Source organism: Elephantulus edwardii, unplaced genomic scaffold (genome assembly GCF_000299155.1).
Source record: "Elephantulus edwardii isolate Elephantulus edwardi_28Jun2011 unplaced genomic scaffold, EleEdw1.0 scaffold00175, whole genome shotgun sequence".
Classification (NCBI taxonomy): domain Eukaryota; kingdom Metazoa; phylum Chordata; class Mammalia; order Macroscelidea; family Macroscelididae; genus Elephantulus; species Elephantulus edwardii.
In genome coordinates, this window is record NW_006399925.1 from 5,905,058 (window position 1) to 5,921,868 (window position 16,811).

The following is a 16,811-nucleotide window of genomic DNA, read 5'->3' on the forward strand; positions in this document are numbered from 1 at the left end:
GATATAATGCCATAACAATGGGTTTGAACATATCAGAAATCATGAGATTGGCACATGAGATGGAAAATTTCAGGTCTATTATTCCTAAGATTACTATGAGTCATAGTCAACTTGATGGCACCTAACAACAACAAAAACAACAGTAACAACCTATCTATGTTTGTCTTTCTGTCTGCCTATCTATTTTATCTAGCCCATATATGAATCAACTAGCTAGCTAGCTTATCTATCAGCACATTAACTCTGTCAAATCTAGGCAATATTTTTAAAAATTTCTCATTAAATACAGCTTGATAAAAGTCTACAGATAAAGCCAGTTCTCTTGTGAGGAGTAATTCTACACAATTTAGATACTTGTTTTCCCAATTGCCTGATTATCTGATCATATATCCTTACAATTTTAGCTTGCTCAACTCCACAATGTTGGCACCAGAAGTCAGAAAATGGAGGGGGAATAAAGATTAATTTCACTAGGGAAACCTGTTGTTAGAGACCTCTCTAAAGTGTTAAAGAACAATTATGTCAGTCCAGAGACTAAGCTGTACCTAATCCAGGCCATAATTTTTATAATTACTTGCTCTGTATCAGAGCTGGACAATGAATAATGATAATAGAAGAAGAATCATTGCCTTTGAGTTGTAATGCTGGAAACATCATTGAACATACCATGGAATTCCAAGAGAACAAACTTGTCTGTCCCTGGGAGGATGAGATCAAGCTGTTCTTTGGTGACAAGGATTTTGACGCTTCATCTCACATACTTTGGGCAAGTGTCCAGGAGAGACCAGTCCTTAAAGAAGGACATCATACTTGGAAGTGTGGAGGGACAATGTATGAGAAGAAGACTCTACATGAGATGAATTGACACAAAAAAACTGGGGTAATGAGGGTGGATGTGTCACAGACAGTGAAACTGGCTCAGGATAGAACAATATTCAGAGTTAATGTATATAGGGTCACTATGAGTCTCAGGTGACTTGGTGGCACATAACAATAACAACAACAAACAACATGTCCATATCCTGGTTTTCATGATAACACTTCTTCCCAGTCAAAGACTTCAGATAAAATTAAGATACTATTAGAGCATGATTTTTTAGCTGAAGTTTTAAGTCAGTCAATTTTTTCTAGTTTCAGCATATTTCTTAAAAATATCATAAAAAAATAAAGTGGTTGTTGTGTTGATGGCCGTCGAGTCAAACACGACTCACAGTTACCCTATGAGCAAAAGACCTGATATTTTAAAATTACTGTGTATTTTTTTTCTAATTTGTGCCTTTATTATAAAAATACTTTCATGAAAATTTACAGATCATGCTGGTTTTAGATGCTATTATTCTTTGTTTTTCTGATTATCTGTTCATTTCAGATCAGCATTCTCTTTGCCTATTGCAATACTGTATCCATTATCTGTCCATATTTTCCTATTCTCCCTACCTCATACCTGCAATAATTCTATTTTTATAACAATAATCTTACATAAAATATTTGTCCTTTAGGATTGAGTTATTTTCCTCTAATCATGCATGTAACACAGTGTTTTATGAATTTTTCATTGTTTTTCCATTTTGCATAATATGAATGTGCTCTACTTTCTCTCTCCATTTGTTTGTGATGGACATTTGGATTGCTTCCATATTTTTTGTTGTTGTGAATGATGCTTTGTTAAATATGTGTTGATGTTTTTGTTATGTGCCGTTGAGCAGACTATGACTCTTAGTAACCCTATAAACAATGGCTCTGAACCTTGCCCTATCCTGAGCCAATCTCGCTGTCTCTGACATACTTGCCCACTGCATTGCCATAGTCACTCACTCAATATGTCTCATCTGGTGTCATCTTTTTCTCCAATGACCTTCTACTCTTCCAAGCATGATGTCCTTCTCTATAGATCAGTCCCTCCTAGCAACATGCTCAAAGTATGTGAGATCGAGCATCACACACTTGAAATTAGATGAATTGGCATGGGATATTTTTAGTCAAATAATCCTATTATCTACTACACTGTAAATGAAAAGGTTAGGAAAATGGCTTTATTGAGGCTTTGCCACTGCTTCCGCTTGGAGCTTTGCCTCCCAGGCTCAAGATAGCATTGACCCACTTATCATGAAGTAAGTGTCATGTCCAGAAGCTGAAGAATGTCCTACCTGTTCAGATGGAACTTCACTTGGCCAATGACCTATGAGCAGTGGAGATACGAAGCCTCGTCTTCTGTGTGATGGTCTTTCAATGCTGGTAGATTTGGTCCTTTCTCATTTTTCTAACTTCTTTTTGTGTAACCTCAACCCAGATGGCCAGACATAGTGCATTGTTGTGCATATCTGTTTGTTTGGTTCCTACCAAGTTGTCCCCTTCCTTTGTGTCTGACTTTGCATTTGATAATTTTACTCAAGCTTCAGGGTGCTTGAATCATTGTCCATAAATAGGTTCATGTGTACTTTCATGTGTCTATGGGAGACAGGCATGTTTCTCTAAGTATTTTGTCATCCCATCAGAAATCTAAACCAGTCACTTTTATAATAAGATTTGGGGATTTATTTTTTCAGAAAAATTATCTCTGTTAGTATATGAAATTTGACTTTCTTTCAAGACACAATTAGAAATTTTGAGGTTTCTTGTGAAATATTCAAACTGTAATTCAGGAGCTCAGGAGCTCCCTTTTTTTTTTCTTTCACAACTTTGTCAAATGTAAATATAACCAAACAACCCCCTTCCCTAGAGTTTTCATTATGACAAAATTATAGAACATTTTCAAACACGCACTCACCTACAGCCAGAGGCACACTTCTCATCAATATTTGATCTATTGGAAGTGATATTCGCATACTATTACTTCTTTCTGGGAATTAGCAGAACCATCTTTACTAATGGAGACAGAGTCCTCTGTACTGATGTTGTTGTTGAAGTGTACCATAGAGTAGGAACAAACCCATTGCTGACCCTCCAGCAGGTTTTTAGAGACTTAATTGTATGGGAGGAAATTGCCCATCCTTCTCTTACTGAGCAGCTGGTGGACTCTAAGCACGTATCTCTGGAATTGCAGCACAGCTTCTTGCCACTAGGCCACCAGAGTTCCCAGAGGAAGCATTATCAGCACCACTAAGAAAAGCTGAATTTGAGAACTTCACGATTTTGTTTCTCTAGAACCACTTTTGGTTTAGAATGTCTAAGGCTGGGCTCTCTAGAGAAGTAAAATCACTGGAATGTGTATGTACTTTTCATAAGTGAGTAAGTGTATTTGTGAATGTATATGATCGTGTTTCTATGTGTATGGAACTCTAATGGAGTGGTGTGTTATATGCTGTTTTGCTCACATAAAGATTGCTTGCTGTTGTTGATTGCCATCAAGTGAAGCATGCCTCATAGTGACTCTATGAACAAAAGACCTAATGCCTTTCTATAACTATTGTTGTTTCTCCAAGTTCATAGAGTTTCCATAGGCATGTCGTTTAGGAAGTGGATGCCACTCCCACTTCCAAACCTGTCTTACAACTGGGAGCTTGACCAAACACAGTCCACATTGGGAAACCATTACGACATTTCACACATCAATGACACAAGGTAAAGAGTCACAGCAAACTCAGATTGTCTCAGTACTGCAAATTGACCAAGAGTGCTGTACAAAGTAAAAGAATGTTTCTCCAAATCATAACACTGGTCTCAACTTAGCAGTAGTTAAGTGACATCAAGTCGAATATGACTCATAGTGACCCTGTGAAAAAAAGACCTGCACTCTGCTTTACAGTTTATATATATATATATATTTATGTTATAGAGTTTATAGAGTTTCCAGAGGCATCTGGTTTAGGACGTGGATGTCACTTCTGCTTCCAATCCTTAATCAGTCTGGAAGCTCCTCCAAGCACTTTTCATCATGGGCAACCATTATGGCATTTGACACAACTATGGCAGTTTTCAGCATCACAGCAATGCCAACTTATCTAGTACAGCAAATAGACAAACTGCTGTACCCCTTAAAGAATGCTCTTTTAAAGACACAACCAATGAATGCTATTGATTATGATAAGCCAAGTATTCCTCCTACCTTTGGGTCCTTGTTGGCTAACATGGGCAAGCGAGAGTCAAGCCAGCTGACATCTGCTTATGGAGGGAAAGACAGTAACACAAACCAAACACACACCAACACAAACCCCCAAAACTATCCCTAAGTGACTCTCTTCAAGACACAAGAAACCAACTTTTAGAGCGGAGTCACTGTACAGGGACCTCCAGGCCATCCATAAACTGAACCCATCACTACAAAATTTTAAAGACACACCCAATGAATAAATTTTCTTTCTGTCATCCTTAGTTACTGTACAACTCTCTGATGCACAGCAAGTAATTGGGAAGACATTGCCTGGATCAGGTAAACCTTAATTTCTACACTGAAATTATAGCTCTTCAGCACTCTGTAGAGGTCATTGACTACCCACTTTCATATTCTAATTTGTATTTTTATTTCATGACTGCTAGTGCAAAGAGTATTGATGTGGATCTGAGAAAAATGAAATTGTTAACAGTTTCAGTCTCATCTCCATCTATCATGGTGCTGCCAATTGGTCTAGTGGTGGGAATCTTTGTCTTCTTGATGTTGAGATTTAATCCCTATGGAAGATTGCATACCTTGTGTAGCAAATGCCTCAGGTCCTCTTCTATTTTGACAAACACAGGTTGTTGAAGAGTATTCCTCCAATACCGATGCCTCATTCCTTATCATAAAATCTAGCCTCCATAGTGATAACTTCTACAAATATATTGAAAAGGAACGGAGACAAGATGGATCCCCAGAACACTGCTTCTTAATTTTGAATCATACAGTGTTTCTTTCTTCTGATAGCTACTTCCTGGTCTAAACATAAGTTTTACATGAGCACAATCAAGTGTTCTGGGATTCCCATTCTTCTCAAAATTAACCACAATTTGTTGTGACTCACATACTAAAATCCTTTGCATAGTCAATAAAACAAAAACAAACAGAGAGTCTTTGGGTACTTTTTACTTTCAGCTAAGATCCATCTGACATTGGCAATGATGTCCCTGGCTTCCAATTCAAGTGGTTCATCTAGTGTTCTCCTGCCTTTAAATAGGTTTTTGAGGGCTCATTATTCAGAAATGTTTGGTCAGTTTTGTTTCTAATTCTTTCTAAATTAGGAAATTCTGCTGAAATTTATCCACCGTGGAAGATTTGGCTGGTGCTTGAAAGATTGTTGGTCTTGAGTCCAGCATCAAAACAACAAATAAGCTATCATAGTATAGCAAATTAACAGATAGGTGATAGTGTAAAGATTTACTGACTTAAAAATCTGATCCAGTTAATTAAAGTCTTAAACTAAGGAAATTATCTTTCAAATGATATTTTACTCATCGTAACAAATTTCATCATTTGAGTTATTACATGATATTAGTTGTTATCAAAGGAATGACTGCATTCTAGTTACTAAACCATAAATTCATTAATGATCTGGTGGAAATGCATTCTTAATAAGAAAAATGTAAAAAAAGTAATTAAAAAAGATAAAGGAAAAAATAGTAAAGTACTTTAAAGTGTAAATAATTTCTGTCAGTCCATTTTCAGAAGTTAGGTTGATAATTCAAATACATATTAGATAAGATAGGGAACACTGGCAGCCTATTGTTAGGAAGCTATGTTGCAATCCCAAAGGCATATGGTTCAAATCTATGAAGTACTCCATGAGAGAAGGGTGGACAATCTTCTCCTGTGTAATTCACTGTCTCTGAAAATCTGCTTAAGTATCAGCTATAGTTCAGTTCTTGACAGCACTTGAGGGCACACAAAAACAATTAGATAAAATATTGTAAATATTTTATTATAAGTAGTATTCAGTTATAAGAATAGATATATTTCAATGCTACTATACAAAGGTTCTCAAAGTTACTAATTTCTCTGAATCTGCTCAGAATATACTTTAAAAGTAAATATGAGCAAACTAGAACATATTACTGTTTTGTTTTGGTTTTTGGTGAGAAAAAATTATATTGAGAATTAGCCCGCTGGACACAGTTTAGATGATCCTAATTTTGTTGGCAATATCCAAACCACCATAGTCAGGAACAAGTCGAACATAGGCCTTCTTCTCTCCATCAGGCTTAATCAAAGTGTTGGCCTTAGCCACATCAATGTCATAGAACTTCTTTACAGTTTGTTTAATTTGGTGCTTGTTGGCCTTGACATCCACAATGAACACAAGTGTGTTGTTATCTTCTATCTTCCTCATGGCTGACTCAGTGGTCAGGAGAAATTTGATGATGGCACAGTGGTCAAGCTTGTTTCTCCTGGGAGCGCTCTTCCGGGAGTATTTGGGCTGCCTTCGGAGTCTCAGCGTCTTAGGCCGCCAGAAGGTGGGTGACGTGCGGATCTTTTTTTTTTTTTTTTACTGTGGACACCCTTCAGGACTGCCTACTTGGCCTTTAATGCCTTTGCTTTGGCTTCAGTTTTGGGAGGGGCAGGGGCTTCCTTCTTCACTTTCCGTGCCATCTTCTTAGAAAGCCGTATCACTATTTTTAAATTTTATTTTATATTGGTTTGCTTACAAAGTTTTCATTGCTTCTCCATATTAATACATTTTCTGGAGGCAAGTCACTTCAGGAGTGGATGCCATTCCCATGTATTACATTTTATAAAATGACATTACATTGGACCTTTCCCACCATTACCTTGTCTTTTGAGGTCCCCATTAGATCTTTCCCATTTCTTTCATCCCCACCCTCCACCCACCAAACTGTGCAAATCTATAGTTTTACCCCTACTCATCATCACCCCTCTGCTCCCACACCTTCCTGCCTTGGTCCTTATACGTGTTTTACTAGTTATCCTTCTATTTTTACAATAATGATCTTATAAAATATTTGTTCTTATGGAACTGAATTGAAAAAAGGAGAAGACATAAATAACTCAATTAAGGAATGATAGAGGTGGAATGACAACAAAATCAGAGGAAATATATAATATCAGAATATTATGAAAAACTATACTCTGATAAATTTGAAAACTTAGAGGAAATGAAACTCATGCTCTACACAGATGATTGACACAGACAGATGTAGAATAGTTGATCAGACTTGTCACAAAAGAAGAAATTGAGCAGATCATAAAAAGATTCCTCTAAAAAAAATAAATCCTAGATTAGATGACTTTATGGCTGAATTCTACCAAAAAGTCAGAGAAGAGTTACCACAAATTCTACTTAAATTATTTAAAAAAATAGCAAACAAATGAACTCTCCCAGAGACATTCTATGAAACAAGCATAATCCTAATACTTAAACAAGACAAAAAAGAAAAACTACAGACCAATATCTCTTAAGAACATAGATGCAAAAACCTTAACAAAATTCTCGTGAAAATAATCCAAAAACACTTCAAAAACATAATTCATCATGGCCAAGTGGAATGAATAACATTTATGTAAGGATGGCTCAACATAGGCTAAACAATCAACATAATTCACCACATTAACAAAGCTAATAATAAGATCCATGAGAACATAGCAATTGATTCAGAAAAGGCATTTAACAAAATCCAAAACCCTTTCCTGATTAAGACACTAAGCAAAATTGGAATAAAAAGGAATTTCCTCAACATAGTAAAAAGTATGTATGTAAAATCAAGAGCCAATATCATTCTCAATGTAGAAAGATTAAAAGCATTTTCCTTGTGAACTCAGACCAGAGAAAGATGCCTACTGTCACCACTTCTATTCAATATTGTATTGTAAGTACTTGCTAAGGCAATATAAGAGATATTGCTTTTGTTGTTATCAAAACCTGACAAGGTTTCAACTCATATTGTCTGAAAGCGGCTGGATAGAATAGACTCATCAAAAATAAATAAATAAATAAAAAATTAGAAAATAATTGACTCATCAAGTTTTCTTGGTTTACATGAAGCATATTTATAGAACTTAGAAAGGTATTACATTGATCTTCACCTAGAATCACATTTTAAAATGAATCCTGATTATTAAACCTGGTTTTACTTGCATCTTGGCTGTTTTCATGTCAGAAGAAAGGTGACAGGGCATCTCCACTTTATTTAAAGTCTCTAATAGTGAAAGAGGTGGGGAGGGGAGAGGAAGTCTTACTTCACTGAGTCTTTTTTCTCATTGTGGTTACCTCAGCATCCAAGAATCCCCTTGAGAAACAATGGATGGCATCCAATTTACAAAGATGCCAAAGTCACCCTTTCCTGTTCTGAAATTACAGAGTAGAAATCAGCTTCAGAAGACTGGATCTCTAGCTAGATTTCTATTGCTACTCAGCTGATAAAATCCATCACTTAAGAAATTCAATTCTGCTACTGTACTGTGTGGTATGAGCTAAGCTGCATGTATTCCCAGAGGTCTGGAGTCTGAGATTTAGCTGTTGTGTCTACTGTTGATTTTCATGTATTGCTTATAGGGATTAAGAACATGAACATAAGGGATTTTAGTATGACAATTTAACTTTTTATCATTACTTTCTATTCATTGACTACCTACAAATCACATTTATATTGTTTCAAGTGAGAGGAATACTTTTTTTTTCCCACTTAAGGAATTATTTGTGAGACAGAGAAATTTATGTATTACTAAAAAGCACAACTTCTGTCACTCAGTTAGGCTTCTGAATGACATATTAAAATAATTAGTAGTTTGGATAAAGATTATGCTACCTACTAGATTCCATATTTTTTTGCATGTTCTTTCATGTTGTTTTGAAGATAATTAAGAATTCTTTTTTTTGCTTACCGACCAGAATACCTACTGATTGTTAAGGACTAAATTTAGTCCTCCTGTTGTTGTTGTTGTTGTTAGGTGTCATTGAGTAGTAGATGACTCATAGCAACTGTATGAATGAAAAATCTAAACATTTTTATAACTTTCCTCGTTACTCCACATTCATAGAGATTCCAGAGGCAAACTATTTTGGAAGGGATGTCCCTCCTGCTTCCAAGCTTGTTTTAATCAGAGAGCTCCACCAAACATGGGTAACCATTATCACATTTGACACATCAGTGTCACAGAGTTTAGCATCACAGCAACCTTGAGTTATCTCTGTACAGCAAATGAATAGACCAGGTTTGAGAGCCACAGATTAAAATTACCCACCTTTGGCTTGGTAGGTTAACTTTCTATCTACTTAGGTCAACAGAGCTCTCTCATTGTTGTTATTGTTGTTACTGTTGTTAGGTGTCATCCAGTCGTAGAGGTCTTGTAGCGACCCTATGAATGAAAGACCTGAACATATGTATAACTTTCATCATTTCTCCATGTTCATAGAGTTTCCAGAAGCAAGTTATATATTATATTAGAGATATGCCACTACTAAATAAAAAGAAACTACAGCAATAAAATAAAAAGCGCACAACCAAAACCCAAGAACCCAAATTCTCATTACTACAAGGTTTTTTTTTCTTTTCCCATAGAAATTAGTTTTCAGTTGATGATAGAATGATCAAACAATATTTTTAAATATTATATGTGTTAATTATTGCTTTTTAAATCAATAAGTGGTACTCTGCTATAATGAAATTTCTGAAGAAGCAGAAACTATTTATGATAATGCGTAAAATACTAACAATAAATCAGCGTTTTAAATCAAGCATACTTCGCAATTGCCAATGTGTTTTTATAATAACCAAGCACACTTAATTTTCTAGGAAGTTATAGCAATGCTAATAAAAATAAAAATTAAAAATAAAAATAAAAAATAAAAGTGTAATAAAGCATTTTAGTATGGCTTAATATAGAAACACAGTGACATTAAGTAAACCTACTAGGATGTACTGTAATCACATCTAGATACTGGAGCTCACATTCAGTCAAAAAGAAACAAAAATCTAACCTTTTGAGGGGAAAAATGTGTTATTTTCTGTGTGCTTTTAGAATCCTAAAGATCTGGAAAATGTAGTACTATGAGTCTAAGATGTTCTGAGGTTTGGTGTTTTGGTTTTTTTTTTTTTTCAATTTAAGATGTCAAAGTCTTATTTAAAGACAGTTACATTATGTGTGGCACTTTAAATGTTTTAAAGAAAGAGAAAATTTAAAACATTATAGGAGGCAATATATTAAAGGAATAAACTGTTTCTTTTACTCAAAGTTTTTGTGTTTTGTCTTACAGTCTGTTTTAGAATACTATGAATATATTCCTAAAACTTGATATATTCGTGAGTACTTTATAAATTCAAATGTGTTTTCCTTTTATATGACCTTTTTCACACACACACACACACACACACACACACACACACAACCAACCCAATTTTAGTTTGTAATAAAACAATATCTTAATCGGAGAGCTCCACTAAAACTTATTCAGCAAGATTGGCCATTCATTTCTGAAATAACAGGCTTCTGAAAACTCTATGAACAATAGAGGAACATAGATAAATACAGTGTTAAATGTAGAGTCCAGATTAGAAGTCAATCAAAATAAGGAGAAACAGCCGCAAATACTCACTAATAGTTGGAACATGCAATGTAGAGAGTATGTATGTTGGAGTGGTTATTCCTCAGAGAGGCAGATCATGCTAGGGAAGCTGAGGAAGTGGTGAAAGAAAGGAAGATCCCCAACCAGGAGGAATGACAGGGTGATTCTGGAATTAGGCTTAAGTGTGTCAGAGATTGTGAGAATGGCACCAGATAGTATGGTGTTCAGATCTGTTGCTCATAGAGTTCCTATGAGCCATACTTGATTTGACAGCACCTGACAATGACAACAACAAGACAATGTACATATGTAAACTTAGATTGTGCTATTTTTCACAAATTGTAAGAAATTATATCTAAATCTTTATAAATTGATCCATGTGCATAAATTATCACTTGAAACACAACTTTTTAAAAATTTGATATTAATTTATAAAGTTGTACATAGGGTCGCTATGAGTCACAAGCAACTCGACACCACATAACAACAACAACAACACAGTCAGAATTGCGTCGTAGCTGACTTTCCAGCTGACCTGCCACTGCACAGGAGATTGCCCATGTCTTTTTCCTGTTTTTTGAATCATGTGCCTTTGTATTGGAAACACAATTCCTTATCATGAGGCCACCAGAATTCCTTATGAAAATGAGGGTTATAAATTTGCAAAAGACAGAAAAATGTAGTAACATAACTCATAACTCTATAATAACAGAAGATACATAATTAATTTTATAAGGAAGGGAAGAAATAAACAAATGTGAAAAAAAGAATATTGATTTTAAGTATTTAATTTTAGTTGTATCCACTAAAAACACGAATGGATGCAGAAATCAAGAAATCAAGCAATGTACTGCAGTGGATAAGTCTGCTACATGTTCCTCATAAGCACAACTAAGTATTCTGAAATTCCTATTCTTCTTAATGTTATCCATAATGCTATAATCTGTACAGTCAAATATCATTGCATAAACCAATGAAACACAAATAAAAACAACTTTCTGGTATTATCGGCTTTCAGAAAAGATACACTTGATATCAATAACTTCCCTTATGCCATGGCCTCTTCTGAATCGACCTTGGATTTCTACCAGTTCCCTGGCAATATACCCTTCTCACCACTTTTTAAAAAAAAATCTTCATCAAGATTTCACTTACATGTGATAATAATTATTTTGTTCAATAATTTCCGTATTCTGTTGAATTATTTTTTTCATTAGAGACGTTAATCAAAATAAAGTCGAAATAGTATCTCATCCCATAACAACAGTACAAAAATTATACATGGCTGGTGGGACTGTAAATTGGTTCAATTTCTACAGAAAGGGTATTACATTTCCTTAATAGGTAAATATAAATACAATTTTATTGAGAAATTTTAATATTATGTATATATTCTATGGACTTGAGAGCTTGAGAGCCAGGGCCTGAATGCCTGAATATATAGAAATGTGTATGTGTGTGTGTATATATATATATATATATTAATATTAATGTAGACATTTGTATAGTAGCAAAGATGTAGAAACAGTCAATATTTCTTAAACGACAAAGAGCAAAGTATGATACATGCATGCAATAGAATAGTTTGTAGCAGAAAAAAAATAAGAATCTTCAAAATACTTCTTTAATGTAGATAAACTAACATCTCTTAATGTAGGTAAACTTGGAGGACATTGTTGTTATATTATTATGCACCATCAAGTTGGCACTGACACATTGTGGGTTTTCAGAGGTTAAAATTACTCATCTTCTGTGAAGCAGCTGGTGAATTTGACCTGTTAGTCTTTAGGTTGGCAACAGTACTCCTTAGCCACTAGGCCGCCAGAGTTCTCTTGGAGGACACTATGCCGAGTGAATAAATCTCCCTAAATGACAAATACTGTGTATATCTACTACTACAAAAAGTTAAAGGGGTTTTTCCCCTTTCATTTCATGAAATTATACCAGATTCCGAAAAGGTAAGTATTTCAAATATTAAAGTTAGTATTTAATTGTAATGTACCAATGAGTTGGAACTGACTCATAGCTGACCCTCCAGCGGGTTTTCAGAAGCATTATAATCCCCCAGGAGGAAATTGTCTTTCTCCATGGAGCAGCTGGTGGATTCAAAACTGGACTTGTATTTAAGGGTAAGATCTAATAACTCTAAGTCATTTTGAATGAGAGACATGTAATAGAAATTACTTTTAATTTTCTTCATAAAGCTTCCATCCTCTGTAAAACTCCAACAAGAACATAGAATGAAATGAGAGCAGGGTATTAAGAAAATTTGTCTTTTTATTTTTTTAATAGTAATTTTCAGAATAATAATGGGTGAGATGAAACAGCACAAATTATTACATAGGAACATGATATGAATGATATACAGAACTAGACTAAAAAGATACATTACTGGAATATGGCCTTGGCAGAATCAATGTCTCATTTTCTTTATATATAAAATGAAGAGAACAAACAATTATGACTTATAGAGTCGACATAGAGATTATTAAGTTACTATACGGAGAAAGCTCACTACAGTGTCTGTACACATGTATTTTCTATGATTGTTTTTGTAATTTTAATTTATATATATATATTATGCCAAGTGAAAAAAAACCCCTTTTTTCCTTTGTTCCATGTGTGTTTGAGTGTAAATGTAGGGAACCTATCTCAGCATTGTTTATTTCACATGAAGGTTTTCATCAACTGGTGAGAAAGAACTGTGTTGTATAGTTGCAGACATTTCACAGTTAAAAAGAATAAAGCAAACAGTAAATTATCAGTGGTAAAAGTAATATTCATTGCTGTCAAGTCAGAACCAACTCAAAGTTGACTCTCCAGCAGATTTGCAGGGTCTGTGATTCAAACAGGAGGTGATTGCTCATCTTTATGCCAATAGGCCACCACCGTTCCCTTATAGTACAGCATTATCTTGTACTTACATCATCTCACCTCACTGAAAGCAGAGCTGTGGTGGCCTAGTAGCAAGAAGCTGCACTGCAATCTCAAAGGCATGCAGTTCAAGACTACTAACAGCTCCTTGGAAGAAAGCTGGCTGGGGAGAGAGTCAGCTGTGTGTCCGTTGTGAGTCTACAATACACAACAACAACAACAACATAGTTAAATGGCGATCTACTGGCCTTGTGGTAAATATCTGCATTCCAATACCCAAAGCACGTTGTTCGAATCCACCTACTGCTTCACCAGAGATGAATGGGCAGTATCCTCCCTACTGGCAGTCCAGCTATGGGTCAGTTTCAACTCAATGGTACACATCAACAAAAACATATTTAAATAGATTTTAGTACTTGTTGAATTCTTTATTTCAATTGATTCTTATGTCAAATCATGCAAAATAGAGAATTAATTTTAATATTTGTTTTGCAGTTGATTCACTGTAACTCAGAGAACTTAAGAGTCAGGTATAAGATGAATTTAATTAATGATAAAATTTGCGTAAGTTAGCCAAATTCTCAAATTCTTCATGGCAACATTTCAATTCAATCTTATGTACATTAAGTTGCTCCTTTCTTTGTTTCCATTAATTCAAGTTCAATTTATGACAACCTTATGTATAACACAGAAAAAAATCATGACTAGATTCTGCACTATTTTTATGATCTTTGATTAATTTGACCTCATTATTGAGGCTACAATATCAGTCCTTCTCATTGAGGATTTTGCTTGTTTTTGCTAACTTTGAATTTGCCAAATATAAAGGTTTTCCTCTAAGATTACTTTTTCTAGTAAAATATCAAAATGGTTTTGAAATTCAAGTGGGATACATTTAAGGTCAAATTTTGGTTCCTGTGGATTTGATTTAATTTGCTTCAACTTCACCTTGAACTTGTATATGAGTAGTCCGTGGTCTGTTCCACAATAAGCGCCTAGTCTAGTTTTCACAGCTGATATTAAACTTCTCCAGCACTTCTTTCCACAGATATAATTGATCTGATTCCTACGCATACCATCAGGTGGGTATAGCCTGCTCAACATCAAGAAAACAAAATTTCTCACTCACCACTGGTTCAATTGATAGCATAATGATAGACAGTGTAGAGATTGAGACTGTTAATAGCTTTAGTTTTCTTGGCACAACAATAAACTCTTTTTATAGCAGTAACCAGGAAACAAAAGGCAAATTGCATTGGGAAAGAGTGCTGTCAGGGACCTCTCCAGAGTACTGAAGAGCAGTGATGTTAGTCTGGAGGCTAAAATATGCATGATTTAGGCAATAGTTTTTGTAATTGCTGGTTATGCGTCAGAGATCTGGACAACGACTAGGGACGATAGAAGGAGAGTTGATGCCTTTGAGCTGTGGTGCTGGAGAAGAGTTTTGAATATGCCATGGATCACTAGAAGAACAAACAGATTTGCCTTAGAGAGGGTGAAACCAGATTTCTCCCTGGAGGCAAAGATTCTGAGGCTTCATCTGACATACTTTGGATATGTTGAAAGGAGACACTAGTCCTTGGAGAGGCACATCATATTTGGGAGGGTGGAGAAACTTCACAGGAGAGGAAGACCTTCGATGAGATGGGGTTACTGGGGTAATGGAGATGGATGTGTTGGAAACAATAAGATTGGCATGGGATAGACAGGGCATAGAACTGTTTTACATAGAGTCGCTATGAGTCACAAGCAACTCAATGGCATGTAACAACGACAATATTTATAATCTAAAATCATACAGTGAGCATATAAAACATGTTATCACAAAATTATTTTTAAAGATACATGACCAAATTTAGAAACAAGCAAAGAGAAAGAGAGATAGACAGAGAGAAATAAAGTAAGCACGTTTTTTTTAGAGGTAACAGCAAAGTGATGAATATATGGGACAGAGAGCATTTTACAAATCCATTATAAAGCCCTGTATCAAGTTTGATAGAATAAGTGAAATAATCTGGTGTGATCCATAGGCTTTTATAAATTAGTTTTTTGGAAATAGATTATTAATACCATTTTCTAGTCTCTCTTAATCTGGAAGTTTTACTGTGATTTGTCCCTCGTTGGTGTCCCTAGTAGTATATGAATAATAGGTGGAAAACTTGAGTACAGTACTGTATTAAAAACACACACACAAGCACACGTAACAAATTCCTAAAATGGATTATAGATTATTTATTTAAAAATAACAAAGAGGTTATTTGGGTGATAAAAGTATTAATTAAAAAAATAACAAAGAGATAAACCTTGAATCTCGGTTTTGTTGGGTTTTTGTTTTTATTTTTTATGGTTGAACCCATAAAAAAGCCTTGAGGATAGATACTGATGTAAAAAATCTGTTTGGCTATCTAGTTTTTGAGCAGTAGCATTGTTTTATCCCTTTTCTTGTTGTTCATTGTTTCCCTAATGCCGGAAAAAGAAATAGAGAAAAAAATACTTAGGAAGATCATGTTAGATGAGAGAAGATAATAATTCATTTCATAATTATAACAAGATTTTAAAATACATTGTGAAAGGAGAAATTTATGTTTTACAGTAGTCTTACAGCTTTACAAGGGCCCAGGAAAGTCTTTTAAATGTGTTAAACATTGTAATGAGTATAAAAAGAAAATTTGAGAAAGATGACTACAAAATTTCTTTGCATTGAAAGAGTAGACTGGAAAACAGTAAAGAAGGGGAAAACCTCTTTGACCAGACCTTTAATAACAGAACATGTTTGTGAGACATTTTATAATTTTTAAAATTATTTTCAATAAAATTTTTTGTTCATCTTCTTTCACCAATCTAAAGTTCAAAGCATGTTTTTATTAAGATACTGTCTAAGGTGTACCTGCATACTTGGTGGTAGAAGTCAGGAGGAAAGTGCACACTAACTGTTTAATACAATTTTGTAATGTGTGTGAGATAAGAGTCCTGGAAGAAAAACCTATGTAAGGTTGTATTTTTAAAATCTATGATTAAAAAAATTAAATGGAAGAAATATTTCTCCTAGAAATCAGGCTGAAAAGTTTTTATGAATTCTTGAAGATAGAAACATATAATTAGGAAATTATAATTGTAAACTTACCTTTCAAATATTTAATATAGTCAAAAGTAAAAGCATTTACTCTTATTCACTGTTGGTGGAGTGTAAAATGGTGCAACCACTATGGAAGGCTATATGATGCTTTCTCAAAAAGTTGCAAATAGAAACACCATTTGATTCAGCAATTCCACAAATGGGAATATACCCTAAAGAAACCAGAAACGCCGCCCAAGAAGCTATATACACACCCATGTTTATTATGGCTTTTTTTACAATAGCAAAGAGTGGGAAACAACAAGTGCCCCATCAACAAAAAAATGGATAGTGAAGCTCTGGTATATTCACACAATAGAATACTATGCTGCATTGAAAAACAAAGAAATCATGAAATATTATTCAAAATGGATGATCCTAGAGGACATTAT